This window comes from Anas acuta, chromosome 1, assembly GCF_963932015.1.
Source record: "Anas acuta chromosome 1, bAnaAcu1.1, whole genome shotgun sequence".
NCBI lineage: Eukaryota > Metazoa > Chordata > Aves > Anseriformes > Anatidae > Anas > Anas acuta.
In genome coordinates, this window is record NC_088979.1 from 116,504,343 (window position 1) to 116,521,736 (window position 17,394).

General features: G+C 38.3%; 2 protein-coding genes across 6 annotated transcripts in view; both read left to right on the forward strand.

The window, feature by feature from the left end:
* The window catches only part of TOMM70 (translocase of outer mitochondrial membrane 70), a 286,607-nt gene that overhangs the window by 172,846 nt on the left and 96,367 nt on the right, over positions 1-17,394 (forward strand). For 2 of the 3 annotated variants that reach the window (XM_068695912.1, XM_068695916.1), the window contains one exon: positions 14,645-14,694. The exons of the other annotated variant lie outside the window; for it this stretch is intronic. The gene's annotated coding sequence lies outside the window, so the exon portion shown is untranslated. The remainder of the gene's footprint in view (positions 1-14,644; positions 14,695-17,394) is intronic. 3 annotated transcript variants of the gene reach the window in all.
* Positions 1-17,394, forward strand: part of CMSS1 (cms1 ribosomal small subunit homolog) — a 231,255-nt gene that overhangs the window by 103,665 nt on the left and 110,196 nt on the right. The window lies entirely within an intron of this gene.

The following is a 17,394-nucleotide window of genomic DNA, read 5'->3' on the forward strand; positions in this document are numbered from 1 at the left end:
TTTGCTTGGTTTTACTGTAGGCAAAATCAAGTTAATTTCTTCTGTGTTGGCTCACTTCTTATGTCAGCCTTTGCCCTGAGTTATTGTATGCAATAAGGCACAGAGTGGCAGCTGCTTTTTGACAAGCTGCCATTTGGAAAGGAGCACAGAGGGCTGCCCCACGGACCTGCACGCACATGTATTATGCATTGCGTGTGTATACGCCCTAGCTCAGGTGGGGACAGAAGCAGCCAAAGGCGTACTGAGTGTTTTTGCAAGACAGGATCAGTTTTGTGATTTTTTTCCCTTTCTTCCTTTTTTTTTTTTATTGTTATTATTTTTATTTTTCCCCCAAGGTGAGTTTGTAAATGCTTTGTTAGCTCTGGTGTGCACTCTGAAGTGATACAGTATGATAACCATGAGCCGAGATGCTTGCTGCCAAAACCCTCCGAAGTATGACTGGTGCATAGCCTGAGGAGGAACACTGCTCTGTTAAAACTCTGCCAACCCTAATCTTATAACCAAATCATGGCTTAAATTGCAAAAGCTTTACAGTATCCTTGAAACAAGTTGTATACTAGGCACACTGTAAAAAAAACAGGGAGGATGCACACAGCACGGATGAATGCATCCTGATGAAGGGAAGTAAGAAGGTGTGGAAATCGTGGTATCTGAACATCTGTGCAGCATGATCGTGCTCTTTGTTTCTCATCAGTTTCATAACTGAGGCTTTTTAAGGCATTGTCCACACTCCCAGGTGCTGTTCTCTTGCAGCCTCTTCTGGTGCCCGAGGTGGAGAGATTCAGGTGTGGTGCAGAGCCCTTCTCCTGCTCCCCTCCACATCTAGCACTCTCTCAGCACTTCCAGCACCACTGTGCATCAAAAAGCAATGAAGAAACTTTCCCAGGCCCTGGTTTGATGTTTCAGCATGCCTTGTGTGGTCCTGAAGCTTCTCAAATGGGAAACGGTGACCATGGGTGGAGGGAATTTACCCTGAGAGTGAAACTTTTTGCTCAATTCAAGAGTCTTTAACACGCTAACTTTTACACAAGTATAGCTTGTATTCCAGATTGCAGGAGCTTTGTCTGTCCTCCCACAGCCAGTATAACTCTGGCTCTTTCAGTGGAAATACAGGCATGTTTGATGCAGATCAAACTCTTGCTACTGAAAGACTCATTCATGCACAGGGCTTATGTTAGTGATTGTGGGACCACAGCTTCGTGAGTGAATTAAAATGCTTCCTGATGGTCCTCCTGACCTGAGATGACCCATTTTAAAATATCAGGAAGCTTTGTGAGGGTTTTGCCCATGGAAGCTTGTTGAGGCACATTGTAGCTAAGCTCTGCGTAAATTCAGATTACACTTTCCCACTTCGACAAGTTTAGTTCAGCTTTATTGGTCCTGCAGAGCAACTGTACGGTTTTATTTGCTGAGAGCCAGCCAAATGGGTCTCTGTGGGAGAATGCTGATAAACCTTACTATTTTAAGCCTGGCTGTCTCTCTCTGCTCTTTTCCATGCCATGTCTGTCTGTCTGCTGCATAAATGATACCATCTTGCCTCTTCAGATGGGTTTGGGCATGGCCACTGCAAAGGTCCTATCACTTCTCCATTTTGCATCATACAGGTTGTTGATATTCTTTGCCATTTTTCTCACCTGAAAAGCTCAGTTCTTTATTTCCTTCAGTTAAGCACTTGGAGATTGCTCAGTGGAAGGCACTGTATGTGCCCTGAAAAGTCATCGTTCCTGCAGTGCTCCTGTAAGACTGTGATGTCTGTTTTGGTGAGGCAGTGAAGGAGTTAAAGGCTATGGAGTTTCAAAGAAATGCCCAACAGCTGCTGTAAAGTATCCCTACAATCCTAGCTGACTTCATTCTTGTCAGACATCAGTGATAATATCCAAAAACGGGTGCAAGACAGGAAGTGTTTCAGGAAGGTATGTTTCATGCAAAGCCATCAGAAATGTGCTCTCTCAAAGGGCCACTTACCGTAAGATCCATATTAATTCAAATAGCATGGTGAAATTCCAGAATGTGTTTACAGAAACATTATTTCTGTCCAAAAAAACATTGCTTGTTGTTCTAGTGTACAAATGGCAAAAGCAGATGAGTTAACCACTGTAGATATTTAGTGTAATGACGTTACTGCCTGGATGAACCCACTTTTTTAAACATTAAGAGGATTCAGTTACTTGTAATGTTTTTGCTTACAGTTTTGAGGGTGGCTTTGGCTTGAGAAAGGGACCAGGAGAAATATAAATCAATTTATAATATGTTTTCACATTTACTTTAGATTCAGCAGCTGAATTGGTATCTAACAAACTTCTAATTCACTTAAAAGGAGTTACCTAGTAAGCAGAACAAAATTATCAGTTTTTTTTTTTTCCATTGGATTACAAGGAAAATGCTTATCTTCTAAATGTTTAGCATTTAAAATAATTGGATAAATAGAATGGCACTTACCATGTGTAGGAGTTGAGAAGCTAGAAATAGTTTGTTTTTGAGCAGATTTAACATTTCCGACAAATAGTCTACCCAATTACCTGTAAAAGTGTCCTATATGTGCAGGTTCCCATTATTTTCATCTCATTTGAAAATTCACATATGAGAAATGAAACAATTTTTAACCATCAGTAGCACCCACTTAAAAACATGCCAAAGGGGGGAAAAAAAAATGGAAAAAATCCTACCAGTTCAGAGCTCTTATGCTGTTAGGGATATTTCCCTAAAATTCCTTAGTTGTGTCCAGTATTGTCTGTCTTGTAGTATGAATCTGCAATGAAATATAAAAGTCCATTGTAAATTTTTTAACAAGCATGAGTAAATAGACTAGATCCAGTAAGGATATGGACAAAGTTATGGACTGACAATATGCTCTTCTAATTTACTGTTTCGAAGACTAGCACATATCTGTAATAATACTAAACTAAAGCACTGCTATTTTTATTATAGAATCATTTAGGTTGGAAAAGACCTGAGATCATCTAGTCCAACCTTTAAACTCTGATTTTGCTTCATTTAAAGATTTTTTCCTTCTGTACTTTATTCTGTATTCTCTTATAGTTTCAAAAATATTCCTTTACTGTTGCAGGGAAAGAACAAATTTTCTACGTAAAGTTCTAGCAGCCCGAATTTCACATTTGGGGTGTCACTGATTCATGGAGCTAGGTCACTGCTCTTGAAGGCACCCTTGGAAAAGTATATCCCACAGCCAGACAGATATGGGATTGGAAAGAATGCCATGGTATTAATGTTGAATTATATGCTAGTAACTGTTTGTCCTTGTCATGGAGATGTGACCGTGTAACTCAGGCAAGGTACAAGAGGAGATGAAGGCAGACCCCTGGGAGGAAGACCTGAGTGAAATTGAATTTGGCTATCTCATATGCTGAGGAATAGAATGAATATAAACTTCATTTTTATATGGTGATCCGAGGATATAACAGAAGAGAAAAGAAAGGAAAATGGGATTACTTGGATACAGGAAGGCATTTTTTGTTATTTACTGGTAGCAACTCAATATAAGGACAAAACAGTTTCAAAATGGATTGTTTTATATTTGCCCACTGTTTCTGGAAGTTAAGTTATTGCCAAGAGTAAAAACCACATGATATATTTCTACTATTAAACCATCTATTACTGATAGATAATAACAGAGCAGAAGGAGAAGGCACCAGTTAGTCTGCATTAGCTCATGTATTCTGGATAACTCTTTCTTGAACTCTGAGATTTCTCAAACTCTACCGGGCTATGTTGATTTCTCTCTGCCTTCTGATATCCCGTATTGATGTCAGATTATCTCCAGTACTACCATGATATTCTTCCTCATGCTTTTTTGGGATAATCTGCCATTTGATCACTTATCTATTAGTTATTGCAATAAGATAACAAATGCCACGACAGTTATAAGAGCTCTTAACAACAGAAGCATTTCAGAATTTTTAAAATTCTAAATGTCCTGATTTCTTACTTTTTTTTTATATATATTTTTGGTTTGTAACATTACAAAGGCTAGATTTTGCATCTGTAGTGGCATTTATGATTTAAGCTTGTGACTTGAAGCATAAAATTTAGGCTTTAAATTCCGAAACAGCTAACTTCTTGTAATTACTGAACAGTCACCAATGAAGTCACAACTGACAGATTGAAAAACAAAAACAATGCAGAACCCTGTTTTACTAACTGTTGGTTAAAATAACTCTATTAGGAAAGCTTCTGTGAAGTGCTGTATGAATATGCACCTTACAAAGCCATCCAGCAATGTAGGATGTGGGAAAGGATGTCAGACAGAAAGCCTGTCTCCTTGAGTTTTCAAAATGATTAATCACAAAGCATTTAATTAACCTGTTTACATTTAACAACAAAGTTAATTGTGTTATTTAAGGGGCTTTGTTGATTAGTTTGTTTTTCTTTGAAATCTATTGGGTTAGTTTTGACTAACAAGACATATGTATATATAAGGAAATTCTATCCTTCTGCTTTAAAGAAAAAAAAAAATATATATATATATATTATTTTTTTTTCTGCTTGTTGTTATAGCACCATTAGGTATTTTATGGTACATTTTTGTCTTTAGCCAGAGCAAGTGGTTTAAGACAGTACTAGGTGTGAACTAAGGCACTTGTTAAGAGCAATGGCTTGTCCAATATGCTTAATCCCCAAGGAAACAATTGCAGCATCTCAGGGATTTCTCGCTAGAGTTCTGCCCTCCAAGCAGGAAGAAAGGAAACTTTTTACATAGCTTTCACAGATGCTTAGGTTATACAATGATAATATAATACCTCTTGACACATTGTCATGAAGTTTTATTTAATAACCAAATAGCTCTTTACTATTTTGAGTCACTCGTTGAGTACTGGTTTGCAACAAGTTTAATTTTTGGCTTCCTGGTGCTTTTCTGACATCTTGCAGAGAGGTCTGTTCCATGTCCCAACCCTGTCCAAGATGTGGTGAATTTTTCTGCTCAGTTCATAATTCTTACCAGGTCCCTGGCTGTCCCTTTTTGATCTCAGTGTATTTTGGTCTTTTTCCTTCATCTTTAGGCATTTAGCTGAAACGCTTCTGTAGGCATTCATCTCCATATCAAATATATAGAATGATTGACACCTGACTTTGTCATCTGAAAGAAACGAAAAACTAACTTGGGGCTGTCTCCTTCAAGACTCCTTGATGCTCAAGGAACATATAAAAAGGCAATGTCTTACTTCTTAGAAAGCTCTGCTTGAAAATCTGTGAACTCACTATTGAAAAGAGTAGGACTTTTTAATTGATTTTTTTTTTTTAATCATTGGAACTAGGTTTTAATTCAGTTAATGTTTCAGCTTTTGTATTGCTGAGATAATTAAAGCAGGTAATTGAGAGAAGGCCTGGCATAGATGGGTTGGAGGCATCAATTTAATAAATAAAGTTGCATGTGAATGTGGAAATGCTCAAAATGGTCAAAATCTCAACACTGTCCTGTCTCCTGCACACTTGCAATGTCACTTATATATGCATTAGTAAAAAGCTGAAATACTGAAGTATGTAGAGTATATGAAAGTCCTGCTTCCTACTAGTAGCAAAGGTAGGGTGGTGTTTTGAAGTAGCAAGGCTGTATTTAAGATGCTTAGAAGTGCCAACCCTTGAATGAATGGAATAAAATACCTAGGTTGTTCCAGCTTTGTCACCTCTCTCCATGTTTGTAGACTGCGTGTGTGCTCTTTTAGTAATGGTAGCTGTCATACAAGCTACTGTTGACCAGTGTGTCCTTACTTAAATTTTATAATTGCTAAGAAGACCATTTGAACTGCTCCAGTAGCACTTTGGTAGGAGCTGATGTTTGTGCTCTGCACCAACCCACTGCCTTCATTCAGAGAGTGCAGCCTGATGCTTCTGAGCCTAGCAACACTGCCCTGCTTTGATAGTGTGCCTTTCTGATCTAGAAGAGCAGATGGATCCTTCTATTTGTTGGTCTCTTCAAGGGATCTTGAATGCAAACTGCTTGAAAGCCTCTAATTTCTGAAGGAAGTTTAAGGCACTCCTGCTGGGATTTGATTCTGTGTTTGAGTCATTTCAGGCCTGTTTGTTGACCCATTAAAAAACCCCTTGTCACAGCACTGCGATTGCCTTTTGTTATAGTCATTACATTCCCCTGGAGTCTCTGTAGCCATTGTCTGTTTTGTTTCTTTGTTTTTGTTTTTCCTCACTAGGGATAGATTTTTGAGTTGGCAGAAGGTATCAAAATTAATTCCCACCACCAGAAACCACTGTGCATTTGCACGGGGCACGCAATCACTAAGTAAGCCCCACTGTATGCTCCTTTCGGGAAAGTGCAGCCTCCTGGATGTGGCATTTGTAATATTCCCTTGTCCAGTCTGATAGGTAGTGCTTGTCCAGCGTGAGTGGGTTGCACTTGTTCCTCCTCCTTGCCCTTCTAGAGCCTGAGCTGGCAAAATGCACGTGTATGCCACTAAGTGTACATCATGTAAGCAAGCAAATATTACTTCAAAGTTGCAAGAAAAAAATTAAGACTGCGTTTTGTTGAGATGTGAATGTAGAGGGAAGCAGTGCCATGGAGAAAGGAACAGGGAAATGCCTATAAGGACCAGGTGTGGGGCACACAAGAGTGTGGAAAGCTCATTTCACCCTTTTGTATGTGCTTAGAGGCACATGCAGGCCCACTCTCTGGGACAGATAAATTATACATTTGAGGGAATTTGTGGGAGCTCTGGCTTTCTGCACAGTGTATGGGTCATTGGGAACAGACTCATGACTTCCTTGAAGGGGACAAAGGTCAGTTTAAAATTCTTAGCTGTACTATGTAATGCAAATTATTGGCAGGTTTGGAAGATAGCGTTGAAGCCTTTGTTAGGGAAGAACTTTGCTGTTGTTGTTGTTGAAGATAAGGCTTTGGATGTAGGGTGGGAAGAGGACTATTTGCTAGATGTGGCTGAAATAGGTTTGTTTTGAAAGACACCGTTAGATTAGGCTTAACAAATTGTGATCCTGTTTTATATTCTGCAGGGCACCTGAAAATCAAATCTGTGGTTTATCAGAGGGCAGTTTTTCCCCAGAGCACTTAGATACACTATAGAAGTACTGCTACACAATAGAAGACTCCTTAAGCTGTTGGAATGGTATCTCTAAATCTTTTATTTCCTTTCAGATTAAATTAAAAAAGAATGAAACAGACACCCCTCACTCCCCAATCTTGTGAAACTGTCTTTAATGCCTTTGCTGAATGAGGCACAAACATGACGCTTACCAAACTACAGTTTCTGGCACACCCTGTTTATCTACATAGGGACTCTTCTGAGAGATTTTTCAGTTTGTTGCCCACAGAGTCTTTAGCTGACCTTCAAAAACTGATGAGAAAGGGAATAGTTATAAATGAGGTGACTGCCTATTTCAGATTTGAGATTACTAGCGACTTTCTGCATATGACATTGAACAGCTATCAGGGACAAAACGGCAGCTTGGTTTTCTCAACTTAATGTTGACTTTAAATCAAGCAGCTGGGAAAGGGGCATGCCCATTTATGTATGTTGAAAAAACCTTCAAAACATCTTGATTTCAGTTTTAATGAGAGATTGAGTTCTGCAGTCATCGCGCAACAGAGAAGCTTTCCAAAACAGTGTTAGGATGTTGTATTTTCCTTGCTGTTATCTCATATTCCACTAACATTTTGATATATTGTCTTAATATTTGAGCTATAAAGTTGGTAGTATTTTATATACTACTTTTAATATTGAGAAAGGGATGCCATGAATAATCAGCAAGAGCAAAATTACTTTTCAGAACTGAGGTGACATGTGTAGGTATCAGTAGCTACCATGCAGCCACTGTAGTGGGTCAAAGACTAAGGAGAAAAGGAGGAGATAAAATACTTAATATACTGATTGCATTTCTCTTTCCAGACCTTTGTTTTGTGGTGAAAAGTAGACCTGCAACCCTGTGGTTTGAAGTAATGAAACTAAAACCCAATTAACAACTCACAGGTGTGATGCTGAGTTAAAAGTGAGAGGAAAGTGAGAGAGGAGGGAGCGTTCTTTGGGAAGAAAATGGTAAGAAAATAGGCAGCCTATTTAGGAAGACGTAGAAACAAGTGAAGTCATGAGAACCTGAACAAAATCCCATAAGCACTGGGCTTTCCAGTTGTTTAGATGGGCTTCAGCAAACATGTTTGTTGTGGATGCTCTCGAGAAGCCTATGGATTATTTCATTCTACTTTTAAAGTAACCTGTAGAGTTTTTCATTTGCTTCAGAGAGAATGGAAATAACCTGCAGTTCCTTAAAATGACCATTACCTTTTTCAGATGTTTAAGTTGAAATAGCCACATACAGTATATAAAACAATAGTCACGTTTATTAAAGTAGCTGCTATCAATCCAGAGTGAGTAATAATTTAAAAAAGAACATCTGGAACTTTTCCTTTTTTTCTTGCCCCAGTGTTTCCCTGTCTTTCTTGTTTTAGCGGAGTAACTATAATACCTGACTGGGACATGAATCTTTCCTAGCAGTACGCTTTGTACTCACTGTAAATTGATTCATAACTGTATGCTTAAAGGATGTTCAAAAACATTTAGACTAATGTGGAAATTATGTAACTGTGATGAAAACTTCAAAAGAAAGCTTGTGTGGTTTTTTTCTTTTTCTTTGCCTTGTTTGGGAGCATGTTCAGGCTGGTTCTCTATCTGTGTGCTCTTGCATGTCGTTCCTATTTGTACTCTCAATAACTGGTTCATCAGGAACTTTTAACCAAGTACGCAATCTTGCTGTGGGAAGATAACTTTTTTGTTTTGGGATTTTCTTTTTCCTAATTTTCTTGCTCTTCTAGGGTGTGGTTAGAGCTAAATGAAATTTGGGTTGGTCTTTCCTTTTTTGACCCGCCAACGTGTTTGTTCTGTTAGCATTGCTCTGCTCCCCGTAAATCAGACATTCTTCTCGGCTTGCATCAGGTTGCTAATGACATGATTAATGCAGGAAGGGTAGAGGGGGATGACGTAGTGGCTCAGGCAAAGTTTACCTGAGAATTATCTCTAGCTCTCTACTGTTTAGTGTCTGTGTGAGTCATGGCCTGAAGCCCTGCCATTCCCTGTTCTTCAGCTGGGCAAGATCACACTTACCTCATTCTATGTATGCATTTCTCCCTTTTCTGCCAGATCTGATTAGAAGCATTTTGTTTTAAACTCGAGGTTTATGAAACATTAAATGCACTTTTTACAGATAGCTGACCGTAATGTTAAATGAAAAGGACCATTAGATATCCGTAGTCCAAGCAGTTTTAGAAACTTTCTCTGTCCCTAGATGAATTCTGATTTTATCAGTGCTAAGTCTTTTTTCACATTCATGGATTTAGCAGTCGCAGTGTTATGGCATTAGTAAGCTCTGCAGCAGGACCATGAGTTAGATGCTGTCAATAAAGCATCCTGTGTCTTCTCGTGAATATGCACATATGTAAACTTAAAAATAGAAATGGCAAGTTTGTGCTGCTGCCTCCAGCTTTGGGAATTTCATCTAACTTCAGGTACAACTATTCTGGTCACATTCATTCCGGCCCTCCATTCCTTAACAGAGTAGTAGGGAAACTGATCTTACTGATCAAGAAAGCGTGAGCATGTTTTCTGATATACTTCCAAGTCTTTGAAATTCTCTTATTGTAGGATAGGCAACTGAGGGAATCACACTTCTTTTGTATGTGAAGTTCAGTATTTCTACTAATGTGCATGATTTCTTCAACAGTGTTCCTTACACAGTGTCTGCATTAGTCTTCCACTAATTTGATGGAGAGTGTGCTGTCACATGCTCCTAAATCTCTCTTAGGATCAGAATGAAGACAATGTACGTTTTGCAAGAAATGCTGATCATTTTTCAAAATTTCTCTGATGAAGTCTTTGGCATACTTCAGGACTTCAGGTTTCCTCAACTAAAACTGTCTGCTTTTCTGTGTATGCACTGCTCAGTCTGAATTATCCTGTGCAAGAAGTGCTTAACAGTAGAAGGGTATGCTGAAAACAGGCTATCCTTTTCCAGCCAGCACATATCTCTCAACCTGCCAAAGCCTATATCAGGAACATGATGTGTGGGAAAAAGTTTTAAAATGATAGACAGAAAAATGTCTTGTGGGAAACCTAAAATGTCATGAGACTCAGTCTGTTAATAAAGAATGTTTTTACAAGCAGAGCATCATCCCCCTTACTTTTGATATTTTCAAAAATTAAAGCCTGAGAGCATAACATTTGTGTAGAATGTAAACAACCTTGGTACTTAGATAAGTGACATTTCTTGGAAATAACATTCACTTGAGGGATGAAGAATGGTGAAAGTGAACAATTAGTTAAAAAAAAATAAATTATTTCTGTAAGGCATAGCTCTCAACTATTTCTAAGAAAGGCTGTATTGATGCCTGAGATAAAATTTTGTATGTGCTTACTGATACGTTTCACAAACATCTCTTAAAGGAAAAGAAACCCATCTAATAATCTGGTCGCAGAAGGTGCACCAGATGAGTAAATTCTTAACATAAACATTTTACAAATAAAAGCAAAAAAAAAAAAACCAAACCTCAGTTCTCTAACGTAACATGCAGCACACTTTGTGTACATTGTAGTATATGCTAATGGAATTGATTCCCTAGATGCCTGAATAGAGATGACAAACATTCATGCCAAGCTTAAAGTTGTCTGCACTTTGTTTTGCTGATTTTAGAAGAACTGTTTACATGTAAAAGTAGTACAGATTTTATTCAATGAGTCAGTGTTGAAGGAAAAATCAAGCATATTGTTTGACACGTGCCTTTACGTAAGCTGTGTGTCTTGAATCTGTATTTCAGCCTGAGCAGTGAAATGGTATGTCTGGGTTTTGTTTTCTTCTTGCTAGATAGCCAATGCCTTGGCTGTAGAACTGCGTGGTATCTTTTCATCTAAACCCCTCTTCTTTTTGCTCTTTAAACTAGAAAAGGAACCAGACGATGTTTAGAAGTTTGTTTTCAAAATCGAAATATGCTGAATGAAGCAGAAGTGTTGGGGGCAGCGGGGACACGAAACAACTGTCCTTAAGCAACTTCTGTAAAACCCTTACCCTCACTTCTCCCGCAAGTTTACAAGGCAGAACATTGCCTGCCCTCCAGTTAATATAGAGTTTTTCACTGCTTGAAGTAGCAGCCCAGCTGCAGGGAGAGATGTCTGTCCTGCTGCTGGGCTGCGTCCAGCCCCAGGTCAGTGCAAGTTCTGTTTGCGGAAGGGCCCAAAAAGCAGGAAGCAGATGTGAGCACCAGGGCCCTGGCTCAGGTAGCCTAGTAACAAGCGTCCCAAGCCAAAATAACTAAGTCAGTTGAAAGGCCAGGACCTACAGTTCATTGTCTTATTTATTGGATTACCTAAATCAAGATTTACGTAAGGATTTATGTGATTTCACACATGCTTTTCTTTGTTCGGCATTTTTAGTGTCCTGTCCAAATGCAGGCAGCTTGCCTGATAACAGTGCTCATCACCATCATAGCATATTTTTCCAAATTGCCTGAGGTTTATTTCTGTGTGCAACTAGGTAGTTTTCTTCAAATGTTCTGTGTTGTCTTTTTGGTACCTCAGTAATTTTCATCTTACATTTTGCCAGAGATCAATACGTATAAATCGGCCAAGATTAGAGTCCTATGTATTCAGAAAAAGTGCTGTGAAATTTCCAAAGCAATTAAGATTTAGTATTTTATTTTTCTTCTGTGTGGGTTTCTTCCTGTGACCCTTTCCGATGTGTAAGTTACCTTGGTTCAAACACTGGAACAGGCTCCCTGGATAAGCGTTAGAGTCCCTATCCCTGGAGGTATTTAAGAAACATGTGGATGTGGCTCTAAGGGTCATGATTTAGTGATGGGACACCATAGGTCAGATTGATGGTTGTTTTTGATGACCTTGTAGGTCTTTTCCAAAATTGATAGCTCTGTGAGTCATAAACGGGACCACGGGACACCTACAGAAAGCTTCTTAAACTGGGTGTTGGCACCTTGTCTTTGAGGGATAATGCCTAAAAACGCTTCTTTGAATCTGTGTACAGATTTTGCACATTCTTGGTATGCATTCGTCATTTGAGAAATCTCTCATCACAACATACCAGGAGCATATGTGGTGTCTCAGGGCTAAAATTGAACAAGGAATAGAACAAGAGAACTGACGAAAATGATGATCTCAGGGGGGAGGAATGATGCTCAGCGGGTGTGCCGTGTAGGCCTCACGTGCCACACAGAGATGGTTCGTGCTGGTAACTCGGTGGAAGAGCAGTGCAGAGGACCTTACCCTGAGGCTTTCCATCTTGGTTTTGGCCTCTGCCTTGGGATTTCTCAAAATTTTTGAAATTCTGCTGAATTTCAGGTCCAGGTCTTTCTCAGCCTTTGTTGCAGGTTTGCTGGTGGGCCTTCTGTACATTAAAACACCCCTTTGCGGGTTGCTGCTGGGTGTTTGAGCTTTCCTGGTTATTACTCAGCTCCCTCAGAGCCTTTGGGGAACTCAAACAGGAGATAGACAGGATTTCTAAGTGTACTGTTGCTCTTTGGTTTAACAACATAAGAAAAGCACATTGTTTAAACACCTGTGATTTCCTGACTGAAGATCTTTCCCTCTTTCTCGAAGTTTCTTCCTGGGAAATGGTGGAGGTTTCTTGTTTTTAGGTAGGCCCGACTTTCTCTCGTCTCTCAGATAGCTGCTGCTGCCATTTTTCCATTTAGAAGGTGTTTCCAGAGATAATCTTGTAGGCTTCCTGAGTGTAATTCAGACATTCTTAATTTGTACGTGTTATTTTTTGCCATTTGTCTTGCTTTGGAAATTTCCATTTCCCAAATCCCTTTAGGAGAGAGAGGAAAAACTCACTTTGTGAGGGTGATGTGGCAGAGGGGGGTGTGTTTGTGGTTCAGAACTCCATAACAAATATTTTCCATTTCCTACTTTACCAAAATCTCCTTGTAGGTAAATATTGGGATTTGCTGACTGTGTGTCTATTTTAGCATCTTATATAGATTTTTCCTCTTGCAATTATCCTCATAAATGTGTGTGAAAGATGACATGAAGTCACAAATCTTAACGCTACTGACAGTGTTGACATGCTTCAGAGAACAGGGAAGCGCTTTTTCGTAGTTAAATAACACCCTGTAAAAACTGATAAAAAGATTCAGTAATGGGACTGGTACTTCTCTTATTAACTTGTTCTTTGAGGGAAGAAATGCTTTTATCTATCTGTCTGTATGCCAGTCATCCCTTGTGACTTCTGGACCAGTTGAGAAATAGAGATTTTGACGATAATAAGTGTCAATGAAATTAATGGCAATGGCTTTCTAGGTAGAAGAGAGACATCTTAGTGCTCCACAGCACAGAAATCGGCAGCGTGAACTTGTGAGCCTACTGAGCTTTTTTGAGTCCCCGTAGGACACAAGTTTGCAGGAAGCCAAACCACGTTAGTTCCACTGCTCACAGAGCTGCTCACTGTACTGTGCCTTGTTTTTTTTGTTTTGTTTTGTGTTTTCTTTAATCAAATTATGGTTGCCTTTGCTAAAATTTTGTTGTGTTGCTAGCTTTTCTGTGTACGTTATTCTTGCCAAATACTAGAAACCACAAAGGGACTAGTGTAATAAACAAGAACAAATAAGGACAGTGTCTGAAATGCTGTTACTTGCAGATAGTTGACTTAATAACATCTGAAATAAGAATTGTTTCTGTTTTTAGTATTTATTTTAGTCACAGCTTTCTTATACCCCTATGAACTTTTCTCCCGGTGGATTATCAGTAAATACAGGAGGGCTACTGCTCACTTGCAACTATTTAAGAACCACAGGCAAAAAAAGAAAGCAAAAATGAATACTTCAGGTTTGAGAATGAGTTTCTATGTAGTAAGTAATGATTAAAAACCCTAAAATGAGAGCTGCTTTCAATTTTGCTTCTGTTTCTCATGAAGAAAAAAAATAAATAAATACATTGAAATTGTCTTGTTCTGATAGGGAGAAAAAAACCCACAAGTTTCTGATTTTTCATATTTTCCCCTCTCTGATTCCCATTTTTTAAGATGATGAAATTATCATGAAGATGTTTATTTATTTAAAATGACAAATATTGGGCATCCAAAGCTAAGAGAATTAAAGCAATTCAACCTGTTAATGAGGACCAGAGATTGTTCGGACTCCTCCCAAGGATGTATAAGTGCCAGCAGTATGAGATTAGGTTCACTTTAGATTTCTGTAAGATTAGGATCGCTTTAGATTTAAGTCCTCTGTTTAAAAGCTACTGAATTTCTGGTGGTCCAGCCACTTTTTTGAAACTTTGAAAAAAATGACTTACTTAATGTGTTGTGTGCATGATTCTTACTGCAGGATTGCTCAGATTTTTTTTTTTAAGAAATGCATCTCTTTAGACAAAATCCTTTTCTGTTCCCTTGTTCCACTGCTTTAAGACAGGTTTCTCTGTGGTAAAACGGTTTCCTTTATTACTTGTTTGTTTATATTAGTAGTGGTTTCCTTCTTAAGGTTAATTATTGTTTCAAAGAAATTGCAATTTCCTGTTCTAGTGTAGCTTGTTTTCTTTAGATTTGTTCCATGGCTGTCATGATGTCTGTAAAATATTGTTCTGGAATTCTTCATGTTGTAAAGGTGCAGTAATTCTAAGTGATGATTCCTAATCTCTTTTTTTTTTCTCTCTCTCTTTTTGAATTCTAGGTAAGAATAACTTTTGCAGTGATTTTTGCTTTCAGAGAAACTCTCCTTTGGTAAAGTATTAATCTCTTTTTCTATCATCCTTTAATAATGGTATTATTTTTGTTTGTTTTAAAGTGGGGGAAGAACAGAAAAAAATACTTGGCCACGTGCTTTCCCTGCCCTTTTAAATGCTCTGATATGGTTGCTGGAAGAGAATTTAAAAATTTCAAATACATGTTTATGTTTTTACTTAACAGTTTCCTACATACCATGTGACAGTACAAACACACAAGCAAGTTACTGTCACCTGCAGTATTTTTAAGAAGTTGGAAATACGTTTTCCTTTAGTGAAGCAGAGCTTTAGATTTCTATTGAATGCCTGCATTCTCAAAAACCCTGCCCAAGTTTCTTCCTAAGCTTATGTAGTAGCAGTTTCTTTATCTAAACCCCAAAAGAATGTGAAGCTAGATAACAAAGGAAATGTATCAATTAGATAAGTTAAATGCATACTGTAACTTAAATCATGATTCAACAAAGTAATTAACAGAAGTTGCAATAACAGGATTTGAGAATTGTTTTTTTAAAACACAAATACGATATGTTTTTACTGTCTAGTAGTGCCACTAACAGGGGCTGTACTGTATTGGGCTTTTCTCTCCGCAGCCACTACTAACTGTAGATTCAGAAGCTTCCTGTTAAAAAGCTGCAATACCAAGGAAAAAGGTCTTTCATTTAACAGGCCTAGAGACAACTTCTCCTTACAAGAGAATTGGTATATTGTAGAGAGTTATGCAACTATAAATATGACTTCCTGTGCATTAGACATGTTTGCCAGTTGCTGGAAACTTGAAAAAGGAGATCTTGTCTGGTCACAATTCACAATCAACCTATGAAAGCGAGCTGAGAACAGCAGTCCATTTCTTTTATCAGGGACACTGTTGGTTCACAGTATTGCAGTTCTGTTTTTTTGTTCTTTTTCCTCTACGTATACAGTTTTAATTAATCAGTGAGAGGCCCAGGCATGAGGTAATGCTGGAAATGAATGTTTTGAATCCTGTGATTCTTAATAGAGAATTAATGGAAACAGAGGTATTGCTATCTCCTTGGTCAAAACCGTGTGTCATTTGGACAGCATCTAAAGGCAGGCTCTGGGCTGCTGTATGCATAAATTCCTTTGGGTTTAGTGTGTTTTTAGAAGACCAAAACTAAAACAAGAATTTGTGTAATTCATACTGGGAAATAAGGTCTCCTAATCTTTCAAGTTTGCTGGTGCCTGTATTGTCACAATTAAAAGAGAGAAGAGCTCTCTACATTCATCTAGTCTTATCCTTCCTATAAAGTGAGGCCGATATCTCTCACTTATTATTCACACAGATTTTACATGGGTTTCAGCCACTAATAAAGTCAATGCAAGTTGTGTGAATTTTGATTTTCTCAAAGCTTAAATATGCTGTTTCATCGACGTCTACATCAGTGAGTCCCAGCTTCAGCAAAGTAAGTTAAAATTTGACTTGAGAGTTAAAGGGTATGATCCTGCCAAGTGTTCTCTACCCATTGGCCTGACCACGTTCTTCTTCTAAGAGTAACCAGACTTTGAAGAGATTTGAGCCCTTAGATAGTGGTTGTCAGCTTAGGTGGAAGGAAGGAAATGCATGTATACCATCTCCTCCACACATGCTCTTGTGCTCTTGTTCATTTGCTCTTATTCTTTGATTCACTCAGTCTTTTCCTTTCCTGTCAATCTCTTCTGCTGGTTAAAGGTTTATCACATTTGAGGTTTTGAGTCAGAGCAAAGCTTTAAGTACCGATTAAGAACATTCCACGTTTCCCTCTGTCAGCTACACCCATCCATAGGCTCTTCCTGCTCCTGTCAAAAATGCCACGTGGTGTTATGTAATCTGCAAAGGAGCAGAAACACTGACATTGTGGCACCTGCTTTGAGCCATAAAAATGTAGAGGGGGAATTTTGCATCAGTATGTATGTGGCATGCAGAGCGCAAGCCTAGGCCACATGGATGGTCTTGCTGTGCTGCAATTCTCTTCCCTTCCTCTACCTCTTTTTATTTATTTTTGACAGTAGCTTGGAGGCAGGGAGGAGAGTAGAATCAGGTCTGAAGAAACTGTAGGTCTCATTAACTTGAGAGGAGTTTTTGCCCTGCTTTTATAGAGCTGCTACGTCATTCAGTTGAAAAGGAAAGATGTCTATAGTCCTGTGTCTTGTGGACAGGTGGCAACATTGCTTTCTTTCATCTGAGTTCTGTCCTGTGACTTAAAAGATCTGTGTTCCTACAAACAATCTATTTCTTCTGAAGATTTTCATTATCACAAGGCTCATAATCTGGGAATAAAATTGAAGTACGAAGTCCATATTATTTATTTTGAAATAAAAAGTTAACTGCAAATATTCTGCTTTTTTGTTTTGTTTTCAATGTCTTTGATTTTCCTATCCTTTGCAGAGTTTTATTCTTTAAAAATAAAAAAGTAAAAAAGAGTTAAATATAGATGTAGATTACATCACTTGGTCTGTAGTACTTATATTTTCTAGAAAGATACAAGTTTACTGCCAAAATATGACTCAAAAGATCAATAGCAAACAATCTGTACAAGTTTACACAAGAGAACTGAAGTATTTAATTCCGTAAGCATTGTGCTTTAAAAGCACACATTGCAAAAATAGATACTTCTTTGGGAAGGCTGTTTTTTTAATTCTCACTGCTGCTTTCAGAAGTATGTCCAAATAGTTGTTACAGGGATTTTTTTCTCAAGAAATC